The 18,793-nt window shown below is 46.9% G+C and overlaps 1 long non-coding RNA gene and 1 pseudogene across 2 annotated transcripts; both read right to left on the bottom strand.

The window, feature by feature from the left end:
- Positions 1-5,502: 5,502 nt before the first annotated feature.
- On the bottom strand, positions 5,503-11,884 carry LOC134736961 (uncharacterized). 2 transcript variants are annotated; one of them, XR_010121466.1, is made up of 3 exons: positions 11,742-11,884; positions 8,836-8,904; positions 5,503-5,594 (listed from the first exon to the last, which is right to left on the bottom strand). It is a non-coding gene; the product is annotated as an uncharacterized lncRNA (long non-coding RNA). The 2 variants fall into 2 exon arrangements; XR_010121465.1 differs by lacking the exon at positions 5,503-5,594 and adding an exon at positions 8,011-8,231.
- A 5,268-nt stretch (positions 11,885-17,152) lies between these two features.
- On the bottom strand, positions 17,153-18,577 carry LOC129484043 (hsc70-interacting protein-like; annotated as a pseudogene).
- Positions 18,578-18,793: the final 216 nt, after the last annotated feature.

Raw genomic sequence — 18,793 nt, 5'->3', positions numbered from 1 at the left:
TTTACCTGTGGATTAAGGCCATCTTTTTACAAGGCCTCAAGGTCCCTCAGGGTTGAAGTCCTGCTCCTACCTAAGGCTCCCTCTCCTCCCACCCCTTCTCCGCCAGCCCCAGACACACCCAACTATTCTGACTCTTTCTTCTGGGCCTTTGAACACTGTCTTCCTTCTGCCTGGAACACATCTCCTCCTTGGTCCTCCTAACCCCTCCTTGTAGCCCCCATGCACCCTAGTTTGCCTACCAAATTTCTGCTAATGCTTCTGATTGCAGTCTCTAGGATACTGCATTCATTCAGAGTAGGTTCAGCAGACTACAACAGAAAACCCCAGTAAGAGTTTAACTAGAAAGAAGGTTTTTGTTTTTTGGTTTTTGGTTTTTGGTTTTTTTTTTTTATCTGAAAGAAGTCTAGAGGTGATCAGCCCAGGGCTGGATTGAGAGCTTTAAGATCATCAAGGACCCTAGCTCTTTCTCTCATTCTGCTCGCCATCATCCTTAGTATATAGCCTACATCTTCAGGATTCCCTCATGGTCACATTATGGCCACTGTGGTTCCAGCCATCACACCTGCACACCAGATTACAGAAAGTAGGAAGAGCCAGGGGGAAAAGGGCATGCCTCTTGTTGAATCAGACTCCTTTAAAGAGTTTTTCTGGAACCCCCAATGATTTCCACTTACCTTCCGCTGGACACTTCTATCTCAAGTAAGTCTGTGGAGTATAGTGGCAATTAGCTAAAGCCATTGCCACACTCAATAACACAGAGATTCTGTTAGGAAGAAGGGGAGAATGGAATACGTGCATGACCAGCAATCCCTGCCTCCTAAGGCTCCTGTGATCCCAGACTGTGGCACCTGTCCTTTGGGCCTTTGGAACACTCTCCACCTCTCTTCCCATAGCACTTGCCACATCCTACTGTCATTGTTTGATCCCCAACCAGATGGCCAGCTGTGGGGCGAGGGCGGAGGCACTGCTATATCCCCCGTTCCTAGAGCAGTGCCCCATTGGAACATCAGGCCCAAAGCTTCAGACTTCATGTAGGCACAAGGAAGCATCAAAGATGCCTGGGCAAAGAAAGGTCAAGTATCACACCATGCTTTAGGAAAATTAACTTTGGTACCAGGTACAAAGCAGTTTGGGAGCAGATCAGCAAAGAAACTCTTGAAATAAACCATTGAGATAAAAAAGGAGTAACAAAGGTGTAATACCAACGCATCGGCAGTGGAGCTGACCTTAGGAGCCTTCCGAAAGTCAATCACAATACTTCAGGACCTATCAGAGGTAGGATCTAAGCCTCCCAGAGTCCCTGCATGCCCTTGTCAGCTTCCCTGCTCCTCTCCTGATGCTTCCTGGGATCACTTCCCAAATAAATTACTTGCACTTAAATCCTTGTGTCAGGGTCTGTTTTGAGGGGAGCCCAAAAGGCAATGACCCTTAGGGCTCTGAAAGGGTCCGCTTCCTCAAGAAGGAGGTGCTCATGAAAATGGACACCACAATTGAGATAAAGCCCATCAAGACCCCCCAACCCTAGGCCGGGCGCGGTGGCTCACGCCTGTAATCCCAGCACTTTGGGAGGTCGAGGCAGGCCGATCGCTTGAGGTCAGGAGTTCAAGACCAGCCTGGCCAACATGGTGAAACCCCGTCTCTACTAAAAATATAAAAAATTAGCCGGGCATCGTGGTGGGTGCCTGTAGTCCTAGCTACTCGGCAGGCTGAAGCAGGAGAACGACATGAACCCGGGAGGCAGATCTTGCAGTGAGCAGAGATCGTGCCACTGCACTCCAGCCTGGGCGATAGAGCCAGACTCCGTCAAAACGAAACAAAACAAAAACAAAAACAAACAAAAAAACCTGCCCTCTATCCCTGAGCGACTGTAGAGTTTCTAAGACGGCCCTCCTTGAGGAGCTCGGGTGACTAAGGCTGCACCAGCTATACTCCCAGGAGCAAGCAGGGGATGTACTACTTACCTCTCAGGACCCAGTTTTGTCCCATGAGTGTGTAGCAAGTAGTAAACCCTCCGCTTACAAACCCCCTGAGATTCATAGACTCTTACAGTGGACAGCTAAAATTCCCTAGGGAACCCCAGCATGTGCACCTCCATGTCACATGCTGTCAAGGAGGTCCAACAGGAAACTTGATCAGATTTAGAGGGAGCTTAAGTAGAGGTCTGCGAAGATTTCAAACGCAGCCTGGCCAGCACCAGTGTTCCCTTGGTCTTCAGGGCAGGGTTATTTTGTGTGTGTGTTTTTGTTTTGTTTTGTTTTTTACTACTTTCTAACAAAGTGCATGTCTCCATCTCTGAATGGCTCTGTCCTGCCTTCCCCTGTGTCTCAGGATATTGACTCCGTCTCCTTTTCTTAGCATTATGGAATAGGTGTGACTCCTGGCCCACAAATTCAGAGGTTGAAAAAATAATGACATGTTCTTTCCTTCTTTTAAGTCAACTAAATTGTAACTTCAGGTCACCATGCCATTATGGGGGTAGAAAATTCCATCAGGCTGGGCGTGGTGGCTCATGCCTGTAATCCCAGCACTTTGGGAGGCTGAGGCAGGTGGATCACTTGAGTCCAGAAGTTTGATACCAGCCTGGCCAACATGGTAAAACCCCATCTCTACTGAAAATACAAAAATTAGTTGGGTGTGGTGGCACGCACCTGTAGTCCCAGCTACTCGGGAGACTGAGGCAGGAGAATTGCTTGAACCCGGGAGGCAGAAGTTGCAGTGAGCAGAGATCTTGCCACTGCACTCCAGTGTGGGCAACAGAGTGGATGAGACTCCGTGTCAAAAAAAAAAAAAAGAATTCCATCAAAGTTTTTAAAAACTTTTATTGAACTAAAATCTAAATAACATAAAATTCGCTATTTTAACCATTTTAAAGCCCACAATTCAGACTTTTGGTATATTCACAACCCTCACCACTGTCTAATTCCAGAACATGCTCACACCCCGTAAGGAAATCCTGTGCCCGCCAATCAGCCACTCTCCATTTCCCCTCAGCCCCAGCCCCTGGCAACCACTAGTCTACTTTCTTTCCTTTTTCTGTATTACTATTTTTCATTTACTACTTATAAGTAACCACTAATCTACTTTCTGTCTCTATGAATTTGCCTATATTGGACATCTCATATAAATGGAATTGTACAATCCATGGTCTCCTGAAACTGGCTTCGTCACTGAGCATAATGTTTTCAAGGGTCACATGTCATAGCATGGGTCAGTCCTTTATTCCTTTTCTTCTCAGCCAGTTTTGAGGACTCCTCATTGTATTTTTTTTTTTTTTTTTTGATGGAGTCTCACTCTATCACCCAGGCTGGAGTGCAGTGGTGTGATCTCGGCTCACTGTGACCTCCACCTACCAGGTTCAAGTGATTCTCCTGCATCAGCCTCCCAAGAAGCTGGGATTATAGATGCCCGCTGCCAGGCCCAGCTAATTTTTGTATGTTTAGTAGAAACGGGGTTTTGCCATATTGACCAGGCTGGTCTCGAACTCATGACCTCAAGTGATCCACCCACCTCAGCCTTCCACAAAGTGCTGAGATTACAGGCGTGAGCCACCGCACCTGGCAGAGGGCTCCTCATTCTTCCAAAGCTGTGTCAGAATCCCCAAGGCTTAGGAGGGAAGGTCTACTGTGGCCATGGCTGACATCAAATCAGCATGTCCCTCGAAGCCCAGCAGGTCTTGCTTCCTGGCTTTCACAAGATATGGGGTCTTTGCTGGTGCTAGGGTTCTGGGGGCAGAGTTCTGCCTGTCTTGGCCACTCTGCCGTGTGGTCCCTTTCAGGAGGCTATCATTAAGGGGTGGATGGCCTTGTGGCACGTGAGGGGCCTCAGACCTTTCTGCCTTTCTCAGGCAGGGTGAGCCCCCTCACTTCACCACCTCTCCAAGGCTCTGTCCCTTTTCCTCTCTTCTTCCAGGATACTCTATAATCTCCTAGTGGCCTTAGGTTTTCAGTACAGACCAGCTTCATTCTCAGGCTGCTTTGCTCTCTGCCCCACTGAAATCCCGTAGGAAAGGAGGTACAAAGCCTGCTAAATTGCTTACGGTTAGGAAATATGTAGAGAGACAAAAAACTTCTTTTTTCTTTGAGACGGAGTCTTGCTCTGTCTGGAGTGCAGTGGCATGATCTTGGAGTGCAGTGGCATGGAGTGCAGTGGAGTGCTGGAGTGCAGTGGCATGATCTTGGCTCACTGCAGCCTCCATTTCCGAGGTTAAAGTGATTCTCCTGACTCAGCCTCCCAAATAGCTGGGACTATAGGCATGCACCACCATGCAGGGCTAGTTTTTATATTTTTAGTAGAGACAGGCTTTCACCATGTTGGCCAGGCTGGTGTCGAACTCCTGGCCTCAAGTGATCCATCCACCTCAACCTCCCTGCCCGCCTTGGTCTCCAAAAAATTTATATCAATAAATTATCCTGCCACCTGCCAGTGTGTGATGCTTAGACCTGAATCCTTTGTCTTTTCCCAATGAGTCCTTGAGCATTTCTGGAATGTTGGTGTTTACTGGACCAGGGAGGGGGCAGCACTGCAAGCTGAAATCTCCCTAGACATTTTATGGGAGGGAGTAAGTCCCCCAACCTCTGCTCATGTCAGCAGGTCATTAAAAACACTGCCCCACTATTACCAGAGCTTTCCATTTTCCCAAAGGAGCTGGGAATCTGAGTTGTTATGTGAAACTTTGCAATTTTTAATGCCGGCAAATAATTCAGATTTTTAATATAAAACGTTGTTTTGAGCCTAAACAAAACAAAACACATCTGCAGTATGGATTCAGCTCCTGAGCTGCCAGGTCACAATCCCTGATTTAAGCAACGCATTCAATGGCAGGGTGTCAGTGACCCCATAGAGCACAAGATGCCACGAGCCTGAAGGAAAATGGTCACTGGATGGGACTCCTGAAGACAAATGACTCCGAATCAGGTAAAGGCCTTATTGGCTGGCCTGTTCCTCCGATGTGGAAGGAAACGTTCTCACCGCTCGCTAGGTGAGCATAGTGGGTGGGCCATTGGGATGATGAGGAGGCGCATAACGGGGAGGATGCTGGGGAAAGGTATTTGCATATGAATGAGAACTTAGCCATAGGTGGGTTATTGGTTTCTCAGTCTATTCCTTTGGACTGGGCTTGAGAAATCACATAGACTTCCCCCCAGTCTGCCATATGTCAGAAATTAATGAAGCCACCTAAGATCTGCAACCAGGCTGCCCTTGTCTTCACATTACTGTGGGACGCCAGGGAGGACTTAGTTCTTGGGAGAAAGGACTAGGAAGAAGTGACTTATAATAACAAATATATTGAACCCAGGAGGTGAAGGTTGCAGTGAGCCGAGATTGCGCCACTGCATTCCAACCCAGGCAACAGAGCAAGACTCTGTCTCAAAATAAATAAATAAATATTCACTACATTTTAATCAGTTAATCAAGTAAAACCAATTGTGAAACCAAGACAAAGAGCAGAAACAGTACTCGACGGGGAAGATGTTTTATTACATGATCGTATTTTGACACTTTCTCCTTCCTCAGTCTATTCTTGGCTGTTAACAATCCAATCCATGGGGAGTGGGGGACATAGAGAGTTGCTGGTCAAAGGGCACAAAGTTTCCCTTAGGAGAAATAAGTTTTTTGAGATCTAGTGCACAGCGTAGTGACTATAGTTAATAATAATGTACAGTATTGTATATTTCAAATGTTACCACAAAAAAATAAGTATTTGAGGTGATGGATGTGTTAATTAGTTTGAGTTAATTATTCTACATTGTATACATATAATATCACTTTGTATCCATAAATATAAACAATTATAGGCCAGGCCTAGTGGCTCACGTCTGTAATCCCAGCACATTGGTAGGCCAAGGCAGGAGGACCACTTGAGACCAGGAGTTCCAGACCAGCCTGGGCAACCTAGCAAGACCCCACCTCTAAAAAATTACCCAGGTGTGGTGGCATTGCCTGTGGTCCTAGCTGCTCGGGAGGCTGAGGTGGGAGGATTGCTTGAGCCCAGGAGTCGAGGCTGCAGTGAGCTATGACTGTGCCACTGCAATCCAGCCTTGGCAAAGAGCAAGACCTTATTGCTAAAAAAAATTTTTTTAATTAAAAAAATTCCAGCCTGGCCAATATGGTGGAATCCCGTCTCTACCAAAAATACAAAAATTAGCCAGGTGTGGTGGCAGGTGCCTGTAGTCCCAGCTACTCAGGAGGCTGAGGTGATCATACCACTGCACTGCAGCCTGGGTGACAAAGTGAGACTCTGTCTCAAAAAAAAAAAAATATATATATATATATATAATTTGTCAGTTTACAATAAAACAATTTAAAAAGCAATCAAATTTCCATTGCCAAGACCATGTGAGCATCACTATATGACCTACTGCTCTGCTCAGATCCATGGAAGCTTCAAGGCCCTTCTTCCTGGGGTTCAGGCGGCACTGTCCTTTCTATGGAGTAGCGGTGGGCACGGCTGTCTGTTGAAGAAATGTCTCTCCACTGGCCCAAGCCCGTGCCTCCGTAAAGCCTACCTCTGCTTCCCTCTGGACCCTGGCTCTTCTTGCTAGGACAAGTCTCCCCGGCAGTTAAGGACCACACCTGGGTCCTGCCTTTGTCACGGGTTCCCGGTGATGTAACTCTTCCTCAACTCATTGCTATCATCCTCCTCCCAGGCCAGGCGAAGACACAGAAGCCTTTCCACCCTCAGCCCAACCCCGATACACAGCCTCTATGTGCAAACCCAAGTAGGGGACACAAATAGATCGTTCAAAGCAGAAAGAGTGGGGATCGTCAGAAGACTTGGGCCAAGAGCTGTTCAGATCCCAGAGCCAACTGTGGGAAATGTCACCAGTGATATTACAGCCTAGGAAGTGAGCCTGGGCTGGGTGAGTTCTTGGTCCACGCACATCAAGTGGTTTGAATCAGCAGATAATTTCTCATGGTCGAATGTTTCCCTCAGCTGCTCCAGTGATTTTTCTAGAGAAGGAAGAGTCTGGAGGATTTAAGGGGTGTGGGAATGAGGGAAAGATCTCCTGAGGATGGGCAAGATGACATGTCTTGTCTGCAGAGCCAGAGGCACAGGCTGCTCCTCGTTGGTGCCACAGGGCTTGGAGATTACTCTGTGAGGTTAGCAAACCCCAGCCTTTGTGAGCCAAACGCCAGTTCCTCTGACGGCACAATTCCCTTAGGATTTCAGGGCTACCCTGGCTATTTGCTTCCAGTCAATGCTGTGGAGCAGTCACAAAGCCAGAGATCTTGCCAAGGGGCAGTGTTTGATTCCAGGATCTGCCGTGGAAACTTCCATGTCTTGAATCAGGCCTCAGTGCTCTGATCAATCGCTAAGTATCCCCATCTTGGTCTCTGCCTTGAGGTACTGGTAAGGAGGTGTTTAGAAGAAGCAGAAAGGGCTGGGCGCAGTGGCTCATGCCTGTAATCCCAGCACTTTGGGAGGCCGAGGTGGGTGGATTACTTGAGGTCAGGAGTTCGAGACCAACCTGGCCAACATGGCAAATCACCGTCTCTATTAAAAATACAAAAATTAGCCAGGTGAGGTGGTGGTGCACCTGTAGTTCCAGCTACTCTGGAGGCTGAGGGATGAGAATTGTTTGAACCAAGGAGGTGGAGTTCATAGTGAGCCAAGAGCCAAGATCTCGCCACTGCACTCCAGCCTGGGCAACAGAGTAAGACTCCATCTCAAAAAAAGAAGAAGAAGAGGAAAAGGAAGAAGAAGAAGAAGAAGAGCCCAGATGTTGAAGAAGAAGAACGGCCCAGATGTTGCAGAACCCACGTGGTGCAAAGGTTAGAAGCTCAGGACTGACCCAGATTGATTGGGGCACAGCCTGGCTCTGTCACCTACTTCATCAGGATGGATTCATTTAACTTCCCATGCCTTTATTTTCCTCATCTGTAGAACAGTACCAACTTTGTGGGGTGTTATAAGAAATAGATGAGGTCATATACGTATTTTTTTTATTTTTGAGGCAGAGTCTCGCTCTGTTGCGCAGGCTGGAGTGCAGTGGTGTGATCTCGGCCCACTGCAACCTCTGCCTCCTGGGCTCAAGTGATTCTCCTGCCTCAGCCTCCTGAGTAGCTGGGACTACAGGCCCATGCCACCACACCCGGCTAATTTTTTGTATTTTTAGTAGAGACAGGGTTTCACTGTGTTAGCCAGGATGGTCTCGATCTCCTGACCTCGTGATCCACCTGCCTCAGCCTCCCGAAGTGCTGGGATTACAGGTGTGAGCCACAGCTCCCGGCTGTAAAACATTTATAAGAGACACCAAAATGTTATCATCCTTACTCTCCTAAATTCCACCCTTCTCTCTTGCTGTGTTTTCTGCCTCCCAGGCTTTGCTCACAGTAGATTTAGTGCACTGCAGATAATTCCACTGTTCTAAGGCAGCATCACTAGACAGAAAGAGCCTTTCTTAACAAAGCTGCATTTTCTCCCTTCTGTGTGTGTTGTTGGTTTTTTTTGTAAATTGTGATAAAATATACAGAACATAAAATTTACCATCTGAATCATTTTCAAGCTTACATTTTAGTGGCATTCCTTCAGTATTTTCATATTGTTGTGCAACCGTCACCATCTCCTAAACTCCTTTCATCTTGTAAAACTGAAACTCTGTCCCGGTTAAACAACAATTCCCCATCTCCCCTTCCCCGGCTCCCTTGGCAACCACCCTTCTCTTTTCTGTCTCTATGAATTTGACTACTCTAGGGACCTTGCATAAGTGGAATCAAACAGTATTTGTCTTTTTGTGGCTGGCTGACTTCACTTAGGATAATGCCAGGATTCAACACGGTTGTAGCATGGGTCAGAATGTCCTTGAGGTTTGTTTCTTTCATGTAAGATCTTACCCAAAGTGGCAGAAAAAGCTCATCAACTTCTTCTCTTCAGCCTCCTAGCTCTCCCGCATTGGTAAACACCTGGTTTGAGGGGCAACAATTTAATTTGTTGCTGCATTGTTACATAACAAGAATCACCAATATGCTAGCCAAGGATAGAAGGGTCTTCATCTTACCTTGACTCAGCCAATTCTATACTTTAGGGTCACTGCAATCCTCCATTATTTTATTTTTTTCTTATTTGTTGGGGGGACAGAGTCTTGCTCTGTCACCCAGGCTGGAGTGCAGCGGCGCAATCTCAGCTCACTGCAGCCTCCACCTCCCAGGTTCAAGCAAATTATCCTGCCTCAGCCACCCGAGTAGCTGGGATCACAGGCGCATGCCACCACGCCTTGTTAATTTTTGCATTTTTAGCAGAGAGTGGGTTTTGCCATGTTGGCCAGGCTGGTCTCAAACTCCTGGCCTCAAGTGATCCACCCACCTCAGCCTCCCAAAGTGCTGGGATTACAGACATGAGTCACTGTACCTAGTCAATAATCCTCCACTCTTTATGCCAGTTTCTATATCAAGACTCTTCCCAGGGTAAGCAACAGAAAGCCTAACCCACGTTGGTTTTGGCAAAAAAAAGAAAAAGGAATTCATTGTCTTATGTAACTGAAAGTCCAGAGTGGAGAGGAAGGGTTCCGAGTACTGCCTGAACCAGGCATGTCAGCTGTGTCGTCAAGACAAGCACCAGGCCGGGCGCGGTGGCTCACACCTGTAATCCCAGCACTTTGGGAGGCCAAGGTGGGTGGATCACAAGGTCAGGAGTTCGAGACCAGTCTGGTCAACATGGTGAAACCCCATCGCTACTAAAAATACAGAAATTAGCCAGGTGTGTCGGGTGGCACCTGTAATTCCAGCTACTCGGGAAGCTGAGGCAGGAGAATTGCTTGAATTCAGGAGGTGGAGGTTGGAGTGAGCAGAGACTGTGCCATTGCACTCCAGCCTGGGCAACAAGAGCGAAACTCTGTCTCAAGAATAAAATAAAGTAAATAAAAATTAAAAATTAAAAAAATCAAAAAAATAAGACGAGCACCGTCTCTCTCCTTATGTTGGCTTTGTTCTTCACCATGCGAGCTTTACTCTCGGACTCCACGCCATGAGAAATTGGCTTCCAAGCACTCCAGGCCAGTATCTCCTCATGTGTGAAGCCAGCAGAAAAAAGAGCTTCTCTTCCTTTAATACTACAAAGAAAGTCCTGGTCATGATTGGCACTGCCCCAGCATGGGTTCTGTGTCCCTCTCTGAACCAATCATGGTGGTAAGGCCTGGGTTATCTGCCCAACCCTGGGTCACCTCCACCTAAATCAAAGAACTGAAAATGGGGATGACATGATTCCCCCCCAAAAATCAGGCTGCTATTATGAGAGGAAAGGGGAAAGCTTCCTGGGGGAGAAAAAGCCACATATGCACTGGAATAGTAGGCATCTGTTTAAAAAGAATAATGCTGATGTGTATATCCTGATTTGGAACAATCTCCAAGATACATTAAATTAGAAGAAAGCAAGGTGCAGAAGACATGTGGGTGTGGATGAGTGTATGTGTTTGTTTGTATAGATTTTTGGAAGGATACACAAGAAACGGTTAATGGTGTTTATCTCTATAGTGCAGACCTGGCAGAGTAGGGTGGAATGAAGACTCTGTTTTTTGTTTTCTATCTTTCTGATGTTTAACTGCATACATGTGCATTTTCAGTGAATATCAACTAACCAGGCCCAATTATTTCGTTCCATTCAGAATGTCTATATTAGAATTTTTACCCCTACAGAGAATGGAGAAGACCACTAGGTATGTGTGTGTAGGTGTAGGTGTGTGGAGTCTATGAACTGGAAGAGATTTTGATAGCAAGGCCCAGGGGCCTAGAGCAGGAGCTGGGGCAAAGCAGAGGCCGCCATCACATTTTTTTGGCTGGAGTCAGAGGCTGGGGATACCTTCAGCTGAAAAGGAGAACTTGGGGCTCAGCTGTAAGAGCTCAAGGCTGGGGATAGGGAGGGCTAGTCTCTGTGCAGGCCTGGATTTGAGGTCCAGCGGGTCTTTGGAGGAGCTCAGAACAGCTGCAAGCCCACCCAGGCCCTTCCTCGGTACCTGGGCCCCAAAGCTGCCCCAGAAGTGCTTATTTTGCTTTGGCCATTAACACCACTCACCATTGCTTACGTGAGGTGATTAATGTTTATATGTGAGGTGGTTAATGTTTATGTCTAGCTATTGGGTTTTTAAAATAAAATTATTTTTGTTTTGTTTTGTTTTGTTTTGTTTTTTGAGATGGAGTCTCTCTCTGTCACCAGGCTAGAGTGCAGTGGTGCGATCTCGGCTCACTGCAGCCTCCACCTCCCGGGTTCAGGCGATTCTCCTGCCTCGGCCTCCAGAGTAGCTGGGACTACAGGCATGCACCACCACACCCAGCTAATTTTTGTGTTTTTAGTAGAGATGGGGTTTCACCATGTTGGCCAGGATGGTCTTCATCTCTTGACCTCGTGATCTGCCCGCCTCCTGCTCCCAAAGTGCTGGGATTACAGGCATGAGCCACCATTCCCCGCCTATTTTCTTTAAAAAATAAAATAGAGACAGGTCTCACTATGTTGCCTAGGCTGGTCTCAAACTCCTGGGCTCAAGCAATCTGTCTATCTCAGCCGCCCAAAGTGTTGAGATTACAGGCATGAGCCACTGCACCAGGCCTATGTCTAGCTATCATGTAGCAGAAACATTCTGGAAATTGCTAAGAAATGTCAGATCAATTCCTGGGTATTGTTTCTGAGCTCAGGCCCAGGCATGGCGCCTGCTCCTGTGTGCTGATGTCATAAGGTGCTTCCCGGGTGGCAGGACCCTCTGAGCATAACCTTACAAAACAGGAACCCCTGGAGGCAAACCTGGACTCACCAGCCAGGAACTGCAAGCCATCTTCACTGACACCCCACTTCCCCAGACACATGAGAATCAGGCTGACAGGACTCAAAGGGTCCTTCTTCCTTCCACAAATTCATTCAACAATTAGCGTCAGCTATGCATGAAGCACTGTGCTAGGTACCGGAAACGCAGAGATGAATGACGTATTCAGCTCAGGCTCTCAGCTCAACTGCCTGGTATGCTCTTGTTCTCATTAGAAGTTCCTGTGGGAGAGACCCCATGCCTCACTCATCACAAAGGTAGCCTAGGAACCAGCTCTGTGAATCAGAGGGGAATATGTTTAGCATTTCCTGATGGAAACAAAATCTACAGTCAAGAAAAAGCTGGGCCTGGCTAAAACATTGACTTTTGGAGGAGAATGATGCCTTAGTAACCATCCTGCCAAAAACCACTGCCTCATGCATTAGCCTTCTCCCTGGAGGGTAACAAGACCCGCGAGGCACAGAAAACTCAACTCACACCAGCTAAGGAAAAAAAAACAAATCTGATCGGATTTTTTTGTTTCTATTATAAAACAACAAAAATAAGCATAGATTTTCTTATTGTTAAACTAACACGTAGGCTGTTTTCATGTAAACAACATATAAATGTTTACAATAATTTTTCTTTAGAATTTGGCATACTATTTACATGCCTCTAAGTACTTTTTAAATGTATGCAAAATAAATCCTTATGAACTTTTTTTTCCACACAAATGGGATGACTTAATACACTCTGCAAACTTGCTTCTTGTGTCATTTCATATAGCTCCATCACATTCTTAACCTAGAATTCCAGAGCGGGCAAGGAACAGTGGCTCACATCTGTAATCCCAGCACTTTGGAAGGCCAAGGTGGGAGGATTGCTTGAGCCCAGGAGTTCAAGACCAGTCTGGGCAACATAGTGAGACTCCTGTGTCTATTTTATTATTAAAAATAAATAAATAGAGGGGGGAGGGGGGAGGGGGGAGGGATAGCATTAGGAGATATACCTAATGTAAATGACGAGTTAATGGGTGCAGCACACCAGCATGGCACATGTATACACATGTAACAAACCTGCACGTTGTGCACATGTACCCTAGAACTTAAAGTACAATAAAAATAAATAAATAAACAAAAAATTGAATTCTAGAGTATGGAGCTACCACAATTATTTCATTATTCTATTTTGTTGTTGTTCTTGTTGTTGTTTATTTGTTTTCTGAGACAGGATCTCACTCTGTCACCCAGATTGGAGTGCAGCAGAGCAATCATGGCTCACTGTAGCCTCGACCTCCTGGCCTTAAGCCATCTTCCTGCCTTAGCTTTCTGAGTAGCTGGGACTATGGGTGCATATCATCATTAGCCCCAGTGCTGACTTTTAAAAATTATTTTTTGTAGAGATGGTGTCCCACTATGTTGCCCAGGCTGGTCTCAAACTCCTGGGCTCAAGCAATCCTCCTGCTTCAGCCTCCCAAAGTGCTGGGATTACAGGTATGAGCCGCTGTGCCCGTCCTATTCTTCTATTGATGGATATTTAAATTGTTTCTTTTATTTATTTATTTATTTATTTTTTTGAGAAAGGGTCACCCTCTGTCACCCCGGCAGTCTGGAGTGCAGTGGTGTGATCACAGCTCACTGCAGCCTTGACCTCCCAGGCTCAAGCAACCCTCCTGCGTCAGCCTCCCAAGTAGCTGGGGCTATAGGCAAGTGCCACCATGCCCAGCTCATTTTTGTATTTTTTGTAGTAGTGGGTGTCTCACTACATTGCCGAGGTTGGTCTCAAACTCCTGCCTCAGGAGAACCTCCTGCCTCAGCCTCCCAAACTAAATTTTTACTACAACGCTGCAATGAACATCCTAGCACATACACTTCTGTGCCCTTGTGGAAGTGTTTCTGTGGAAGAAATTTCCAGAAGTGGAATTACTGGGTCAGAAGCTGTCTGAAATGGTAGAATTTGATTTTGAGGTAAAGAATACCCTATGAGTGAACACTCTGCAGACCAGAGGGGCAGAAAATGATACACAGGATTAATTATTTATGGTGAACCGTGAAGTGTGCTGGAGGGGATGCCGCTGGCTGGCCTGCTCAGAAATGTTGCAGTCACTGCCTTCCTGCTAGGACAGGAAATCTGCAGACAAGGATCCCGGCTCTGCGTGTCCCTGACCCCACTGCTAGACCTCGGGAAGGCGTTTTTTAGGGGGTTTTGTTGTTGTTGTTTTTGTTTTCAAGACAGAGTCTTGCTCTGTCACCCAGGCTGGAATGCAGTGGTACCATCTCGGCTCACTGCAGCCTCTGCCTCCCGGGTTCACACAATTCTCCTGCCTCAGCCTGCCGAGTAGGTGGGATTAGGGGGTGCACTACCACACCCAGATAATTTTTGTATTTTTAGTAGAGACAGGGTTTCACCATGTTGGCCAGGCTGGTCTCAAACTCCTGATCTCAAGTGATCTGCCTGCCTCAGCCTCGCAAAGTGCTGGGATTACAGGTGCGAGCCACTGTGCCCGGCCTCCGGAAGGGTTTTGATGGCGGCCTCGGGAGTAGTCAAGAAGTGAACACGCCACACACTGTGAGCACACAGCTGATGGAGAAGCCCTCGGACTTGCAGTAGGTGCTGCTCTATAGAAAGAACAGCGCCCCCAGGTGTCGTGCAGATGCCACCACCTGTCCTCACGCAACCGCGGCTGGTCTTTGCCTTTAGAGGAGAAGGCAGGGTTCAGTTTCTCTTCTGAAACTCGCCAGCAAATGTTTGCTGTCTAAACTTCTTCTTAACTAATGTTAATACAACATGACACAGTAAGACTCCAGGTGAGTCTTAGTGAGTGAGTGTTCTCATTTTGGGAGTGACCAAAGGCCCACGGAATGGAATGGTATAGAAGGATATTCCCAGAGCTAGCAGGTGGGCCTCCCAGCTAGTCAGCGTCCACATCTCACCGCTGTTTCACTGTTGCACCTGCATTATTGAACTCTCCGTGCTGCTCCGAAACTGACAGGAACTGGCACAATGGCTTGAAAAATGGTCGAGCAATTGGAAAGTTTGTTGGAAATGGAAATGAAAGGTTACCTACTGTGCAGTAGGAGAACAGGCAAAGGAACAACTCTAGACTGCATTTTTTTTTTTTTTTTTTTGAGACTAAGTCCCCAGTCTGTCACCCAGGCTGGAGTGCAGTGGTGGAATCTCAGCTCACTGCATCCTTTACCTCTCGGGTTCAAGTGATTCTCCTGCCTCAGCCTCCTGAGTAGCTGGGATTACAGGCGCCTGCCAACCATGCCCGACTAATTTTTGTATTTTGAGTAATGACTGGGTTTCACCATGTTGGCCAGGCTGGTCTTGAACTCCTCACCTCAGGTGATCCGCCCACCTCGGCCTCCCAAAGTGTTGGGATTACAGGTGCCAGCCACCATGCCTGGCCTGGACTGTGATTTTTAAAGGAGCCAAATAAACGTTCTCATATTTCAAGTTTCCTCGACTTCCACACTCTCCATATTTTGGACTAGAAACTTCCTCGTTTTAGGGGGCTGTCCTGTGCCTAGTAGGATGTTTGGTGTCATCCCTGGTGTCTACCCACCAGCTGCCAGTAGCAACCCCTGGCTTCCAGTTGTGAAAACCAAAAATGTTTCCGGAACCAGTTCCATATTTGAATGTTTGGTTCGGGAAGGTCTTGAGAAGTAGCTCTCTGGAAGACCAAGCAGCAGCTGTGTGTCCTGCCCACAACCGTAGGAACCACTTTGGACTTTTGGTAACTATTTTTTTATGTGGAAATAGTATGAAACATTTATTAGATATACTGGACAAGAACAGAACTAAGTACTCCAACTCTACTGCAGCATTACAAAATCCATCCCTTCACCACAGTGTAAGATTTAAGGGCAACCTGCCCAAGGATGCATGGTTTTTTGTTTTTTGTTTTTTGTTTTGAGACAGAGTTTCGCTCTTGTTGCCCAGGCTGGAGTGCAATGGCGCGATCTTGGCTCACCACAACTTCCGCCTCCCCAGTTCAAGCGATTCTCCTGCCTCAGCTTCCCAAGTAGCTGGGATTACAGGCATGCACCACCACGCCTGGCTCATTTTGTATTTTTAGTACAGACGGGGTTTCTCCATGTTGGTCAGTCTGGTCTCGAACTCCCGACCTCAGGTGATCGCCTGCCTTGGCCTCCCAAAGTGCTAGGATTACTGGCGTGAGCCACCATACCCAGGCGGATGCACGTTATATAAAACACAGCAAGATTGCTGCGGCCCTGCCAAGTACTTCCAGTCCCTACCCAGGTCCTACTGAAATACTGGTGGTCCCAATTAGTTTTATTGAAATAATTTTTTTTTTTTGAGACGGAGTCTAGTTCTGTCTAGTGCAATGACGTGATCTCCGCTCACTGCACGCTCCGCCTCCCGAGTTCAAGCGATTATCCTGCCTCAGCCTCCTGAGTAGATGGATTACAGGCATGTGCCACCATGCCTGGCTAATTTTTGTATTTTCAGTAGAGACGGAATTTAACCACGTTGGTCAGACTGGTCTCGAACTCCTGACCTCGTGATCCACCCACCTCGGCCTCCTAAAGTGCTGGGATTACAGGCGTAAGCCACCGCGCCTGGCCTGAAATAAACCTTTAAAGGAAAAGGTAAAGCATTTCAAATACAAGTTAAAATGCTTCAGGAACCACATATCCAACATAAGCTTTATCCTCAAATGAGCTATGTTTGCCTTGCACTAATAAACTTTTATTTCATACAAATTAGAGTGAAAATCTTCCATACATAAGTATCTTCCTTGACCAATAATGCAAAGAAAAAAATCCAAAATGATTAGTAAAGAAAAATATAAGAATTAACAGACCCTTTAAATTTGTTTTAAATATTTTTCAGGTTTAAAAAGTGTTGAAAGTTTGTAATTCCTAGCAGAAAAACATTATCTGAATGAATACCCTAATGGCAAACCACTGTAAAATGCTTCAGCTGCATTTGGAGGAGTGGGGTAGGGATTATCTTCAAAGCACCCCAGCTCTCTTGATGAGAAGGTCAGAGGTACACTGATTTGTATTATTGCAACATCCATAAGGTGATCTAGGTTGCTTTTCCTTCAGCAAGGGCTTTTTATTTTTTATTTATTTATTTTTGTTTTTGACAGAGTCTTGCTCTGTTGCCCAGGCTAGAGTGCAGTGGCGTGTGGTCTCGGCTCATTGTAACCTCTGCCTCTTGGGTTCAAGCGATTCTTCTGCCTCAGCCTCCCGAGTAGCTGGGATTACAGGCATGTGCCACCATGCCCGGCCAATTTTTGTATTTTTAGTGGGGATGGGGTTTCACCATGTTGGTCAGGCTGGTCTCGAACTCCTGACCTGGTGATCCGCCCACCTCAGCCTCCCAAAGTGCTGGGACTACAGGTGTGAGCCACCGCACCGGGCGTAAGGGCTTTCTTTATCAGAAGGGCATTACGCTTGACCTCCAAATTTGGCTGACAATTTACTGATAAGATTCATAATCTTTGGGTTGCTCTGGTATTTTGACATATTTGCTGGGTCCTGAGCCACATCCTGGAAGGCCACCATAACTTCTGGATCCTGCATGGCTGCAAGAACCTCTGGATCACTAAGAATTTCATTGAGTCCAGGGATTCCGGCCATTCCAGCCATGCCATTCCTCCCATTCCAGACATTCTTCTGGAAAATTACCAGGCACTCCCCCAGGAAAGCCACCTGGAAAAGAGCCATACTGAGCCCCTGACTGTCATCTGGCTTCTTTCTCCCTCTGGCCTCTCTCATGCTTTTCTCGAGCCTTCTTAACTCTTTCTATTCTTTCTTTGATCTCTTGCTCTTCACATTTTCGCTCATACTTTCTCCGACGTTCTGCAATTTTCTGTGCCCCAGTTTGAACTTCCTTCAGCATTGCACTAGCATCTTCATCATAATCCAATTTAAGGGCAAGTCTGTGTGCTTTCCCTTGCCACTTGTAAGGCTGAGCTGAATCAGGATAGGATTTATTTCTTTTCTTTTCTTTTTTTTTTTGAGATGGAGTCTTGCTCTGTCACCCAGGCTGGAGTGCTGTGGCAAGATCTCGGCTCACTGCAACCTCCGCCTCCCAGGTTCAAGCAATTCTCTGCCTCAGCCTCCCGCGTAGCTGGGATTACAGGTGCCCGCCACCACACCCAGCTAATTTTTGTATTTTTAGTAGAGACAGCGTTTTACCATCTTGGCCAGGCTGGTCTTGAACTCCTGACCTCATGATCCACCTGCCTCGCCCTCCCAGTGCTGGGATTACAGGCGTGAGCCACCGGGCCTGGCACAGTCTCAGATGGCAGCATTTGGCTTCTATAATTTGACGAAGACACTAGCCCTCTTGGCATACAAAATGGCCAAGTGAGGATTCAGCTTGATGGCATCTGTGAACAAGTCAATGGCTTTCTGCAGTTCACCATCATTTAGGGCTTCAATAGCAGCCACTTTCTTATTTGCCTGATCCATCATCTCCTCTGTTATCTCTGCATTCTCATCTCCCATTTCTTGAGGGGCATCAGTGCCTGGTTCCATCACACCTTCATTATCAATTTCTAGATCACTTTCCTCACTTGATGGTTCATCTGCCTTTAAGTCTTCCTCCACCTTCTTACTGTCAGGTTTTTCTTCCTTGGTATTTGCTTCTGATTTAGCTTTCTGAGTAGCAGGTGGTACTTTACCCCCCATGCTCTCCACCCTCTCCCTCAGGAATGCATTTCCTCGGCGTGCGGAACGCTCGGATCCTGCTTACACATTTTCACAAAGGCCCGAAGCTCGTTCACTTTGCAAGGGTCCATGGTCGGGAGGCGGTGGGCAAGGCTGAGGGGCTGCGGCCCAGTTCCAGGCCCAGGCGCTGGCTCGGCGTGACCGTGCAGAAGGCGACTTTTGGTAATTATTATTAGGCGTTTTCCCTCATCCAGACCTGAGACCTGAATTCAGCCCCCATGGGACAGAGTGAGGCACCATCGACTTCATGGAGATATTTCAGGGCTGACATTAGACGATACACATGAACATCTATTGCGAATGAAGGTAAGACGTAAAGATTAGAGAACGTTATCTCCAGATTGCTTTTCAAAT

This window comes from Symphalangus syndactylus, chromosome 6 (assembly GCF_028878055.3).
Source record: "Symphalangus syndactylus isolate Jambi chromosome 6, NHGRI_mSymSyn1-v2.1_pri, whole genome shotgun sequence".
Taxonomy (NCBI): Eukaryota; Metazoa; Chordata; class Mammalia; order Primates; family Hylobatidae; genus Symphalangus; species Symphalangus syndactylus.
This window is presented reverse-complemented; position numbering and strand designations above follow the sequence as displayed.